The 4,320-nt window shown below is 39.4% G+C and overlaps 1 long non-coding RNA gene across 1 annotated transcript; it reads right to left on the bottom strand.

Moving 5' to 3' along the window:
• Positions 1-205: 205 nt before the first annotated feature.
• Positions 206-538, bottom strand: LOC134793416 (uncharacterized). Its single transcript, XR_010144545.1, has 2 exons — positions 412-538; positions 206-330 (listed from the first exon to the last, which is right to left on the bottom strand). It is a non-coding gene; the product is annotated as an uncharacterized LOC134793416 (long non-coding RNA).
• Positions 539-4,320: the final 3,782 nt, after the last annotated feature.

Here is a 4,320-nt window from a genome sequence, read left to right as displayed (position 1 = left end):
TCTGTCCGTATGTCACAGCCACTTTTTTCCGAAACTATAAGAACTATACTGTTGAAACTTGGTAAGTAGATGTATTCTGTGAACTGCATTAAGATTTTCACACAAAGATAGAAAAAAAACAATAAATTTTGGGGGTTCCCCATACTTAGAACTGAAACTCAAATTGTTTTTCTACAAACCCATACGTGTTAGTGTGGGGTATATACTATGGATAGGTCTTCAAAAATTATATTGAGGTTTCTAATATCATTTTTTTCTAAACTGAATAGTTTGCGCGAGAGACACTTCCAAAGTGGTAAAATGTGTCGTCGTCGTCCCCCCCCCCTGTAACTTCGAAAAAAAGAGAATGATAAAACTAAAAAAAATATATGATGTACATTACCATGCAAACTTCCGAAAATTGGTTTAAACGAGATCTAGTAAGTAGTTTTTTTTTTAATACGTCATAAATCGTAAACCGCAATTTTATTTTGTTACTTGCTGCTACGGAACCCTTCATGGGCGAGTCCGACTCGCACTTGGCCGCTTTTTTTCACTTAATTTTACTCTCTATCTAAGCCTCTAAGGTTCATCAAGACATAACTAGGTATGACTCTTCTGAGTACGGCAAAGGCTTTATTGTGTCAAAATATTTAGGTATCAAAGTTCTATAATTATTTAATGCGTCCTCAGTGTATATATAATGAGGGAATTTCAAAACCTATAACATAGCAAGGGACAGTAGTGGTGTATCTTATCTTAAAAGTTTTAAAGACAGAGTAAGACAACTTGGTTCGGGCTTGCCCAACAGCTATGTATGACACGTACTTCAGAAACTGGCGAGAGTATCTGGGGGCCTAGCCAAGATGACGATAGTTGAAAGAAAACGCCAATTATTTTGCAATTTGAAATAATCTGGAAATAATCACGTGACCTCCGGATTGAAAGTCGCACGCTCTTACCGCCAGGCCACCAGCGTGTTATTAACATGCATAAAATTACTAATAACATAAATAAGATCATGCATGTTTGCATTTATACTCTGTATCTTTAGGTACTTAAATAAAAGTAAACAAATAATTTGTACATTTTCGGGTAGGTTATTGATTAACCAACCAAATACAAAACCACCTGGATCTGTCACTGAACGACCTGACTTAAAACCTACACTATTTGATCATGTAATGTTTTCATCTAACCTCAAATGGCTTCGTAAGCCATTTGAGCGTAGATTATGTTTACGCTTTTTAAAAACACCTAAAGATACAGTAATTGAGGATAGTATAAATATTTCCTGCTAATTCTGTGGCAAACATATATCACCTTGTTGGACGTGATTCTCGTGGGTATCGGATCCGTGGCGTCCTCGTCTAGGGATAGATCAGGCTGTCTCGGCGTCGGCAATACCACTGTGTCAGGCTTGGGAGTCTTTAGGTACTATAGACCGACCGCTTAAATGAGTCCTCGCCTGCGCGGTACGGGGGCGACGGGGTAGGACGACTAAGGGCGGCGCGGCATTTAAATAAAATTATTCTGTGGCGAACATATATCACCTTGTTGGACGTGATTCTCGTGGGTATCGGATCCGTGGCTTCCTCGTCTAAGGACAGATCAGGCTGTCTCGGCGTCGGCAATACCACTGTGTCTTGGCTTGGGAGCAATTCACCTTCCTGCGGACAAACAAATTTATTCAATTGTTCAATTAAAATACCTTGATACCTGCGCCAAAGAAAGCCCATTGCAATTATTATATTTCTTATTTTTATCCATACTAATATTATAAAGGCGAAAGTGTGTCTGTATGTCTGTCTGTCTGTTACCTCTTCACGCTTAAGCCGCTGAACCGATTTAGTTGAAATTTGGTATAGAGATAGTTTGAGTCCCGGGAAAAGACAAAGGATAATTTTTATGTCGGAAAGAGAGGTCAAAGGGGGGTGGAATTGAAAGAGTTAATGAATTGCCTAATAATTGAAATAAGCATTGCGCGAATTGGATGATTGCTATTAGCATTATCCAGGCGCTATACCTACTTTAGCTGCTGTCACTAATTCCACGCAGACGAAGTCGCGGGCAAAAGCTAGTATTTAATATAAACCTGCAGTTATGTTTATGGTACTAGCGAACATGAACGCGAAATTTGAATCCATGCACACTTAAAGCCTGACCAGTAATATAATATATGATCAATTGATCATCATCAAGAGAGCGCTGTTATTCTCAAGGTGATAGCTCAGTATAGTATGAAAAAATTTGTTCCAGTGAAATTCCCCAACATGGCGCGTGATCTTGTATTCCTGGTCAGGCTTTTCAGGCTTTATAAAAGTATGACATTTTGAAAGTAGCCAAACTTAACCGGGCCTTTTACTGCTCCAAATCATAAATACAGTGGAACCTGGATAATTGCAATCTCAAGGGACCGGCCATTTTTTGTCAATTAACCAGGTTTTTCATTTAAGCAGGTCGTGTCAATTAAGACGAAACGGGAGCTGAGCTAAAAGTCAATTTTGAGATTTCAAGCTGAATATACCCGTCGCTCTGACGGGGCGTGAGAGACTGTATTTGTGTGTGTAATGCACGCACACAGATGCGTACGCTTGCACCCGCGCGCGCCTCATTGCCGACAATTTGCAATGTTATTTTTCGTGCGTTACTGCCACGAGGCGTTCACTTATTACTTACTGTGTTGCGATTGAATTTTTTGACCCGGCTTACGTTTACGGAACTCGATAATCTTTCTACTACTGTGACTTGGCTTTGTTTACTTGACTTTGCTGATCAGCTTATTGTTTTGGACTCCGTGAGTTGTGGTTACCTATTGGACCGCACGCAATTCATCTACCTTTATTCAAGTAATTAAGCGTAATTAGCCGAAACCTTTATAAGAGTGTAATTCATAAGAAGTACTTACATAAGATATAATTTATGTACTGGTTTGCTGTTTTTTTTACATATATGTTACTCAAATAACTAACACGGTTACACTGTTGTAAGAACATTATTTTTCAGGTAGGCCTTATTATACCTACTATAGGCCTTATTACCTCCTAGTACCTTAGTAGTAGTAGTACTACTACGGAAATTGATTCAAAGACTCGAGACTGACTTAAGTGGCAGTAGGGTGTAGGGTTTTTTCTAGGCTTAATGAGTTCGCTGAAGCTTATTTTTTATACTTAGCGCACAGAACCACTAGTTTAACAGTATCAGCTCTAACCACATGTCACCATTTTGTCCTTTACGTAACAAACTCAGGGGCCCAGAATATCCGATGTACCTATCAAATCAAGGTTCTGTACCAAATAAGGCCCGGTTATTATAGTTCGTTATTTTTTAGCATTAGAAAGAAGGTAAACAATCATGACGTGTCTTTTTATTAATAATTATTGAAAAACGCTTTCAAAAATTAGTTTATATTACTTATGAAAGCAAAAGAATATAAAAAAGTATATGATTAATACATACATACATACAATCACGCCTATTTCCCGGAGGGGTAGGCAGAGACCACGGATTTCCACTTGCTACGATCCTGACATACCACTTTCGCTTCCTTCACATTCATAACATTCCTCATACACGCTCGCCGGTTTAGGGTGCTCTTGCTCATTAACCTTTAACTGACGACCTATACGTCTCACAGACGTCATTACTTTTATTTTGAACTTAACTTTAAAACTACGTGACTCGCGGTGCTCCCCCTCCCGCTACCTTCCCCGTTCCGCGTTGCTAGCCGGCAGTCGACGCCACGAGCCCGGCGAGTGCGTACGTGACCCTAGCGGAGCTATCGCCGTCTGAGAGACGTAAGTACGGTGTTAATGTATAAATAATACGCACATCAGTTAGTCGTCACCTCGGTGTTTTAGTGCACAAACTCATAGTGTCTTATTGACGTGACGTCGGTTTTGATGGTATATATTTTTTATTTCAGAATGCCTAGAAGAAAGCAAAGCATTTCTAGGAAACGAAAAGCAGCTCCAGCACCTCCTAGGTATCCAAAACGAGTAAGGCCTTTAAAAGATCAAGAGATAATTGAAAATTTAGTGGCTGAGAGTGATGATGACTGCAGTAACTTTGATGACAGTGATGCCGATCCAGATTTTTTCATACAAAGTGATTGCGATACGAATTCAGAGCAATCTGATAACGAGGAAGATCAGAACACGTTGGGAACTGTGAATGCTCAAACAGAGGGGGCTCTTCAAGAACCTAGCAGGTATGTATTGTTTTTTTTTTCAAGGTTCTTTGAATAAAAAAAAACGAGTCATAAATTACATCATCATTTTTTTTCTTGCAGCTCACACCTCGATATTGGAGAGCCCGTAAGTGATTCTGTAGCTGAGAGAA

The sequence above is a fragment of the Cydia splendana genome, chromosome 9 (genome assembly GCF_910591565.1).
Source record: "Cydia splendana chromosome 9, ilCydSple1.2, whole genome shotgun sequence".
In the NCBI taxonomy this organism is placed as follows: domain Eukaryota; kingdom Metazoa; phylum Arthropoda; class Insecta; order Lepidoptera; family Tortricidae; genus Cydia; species Cydia splendana.
This window is presented reverse-complemented; position numbering and strand designations above follow the sequence as displayed.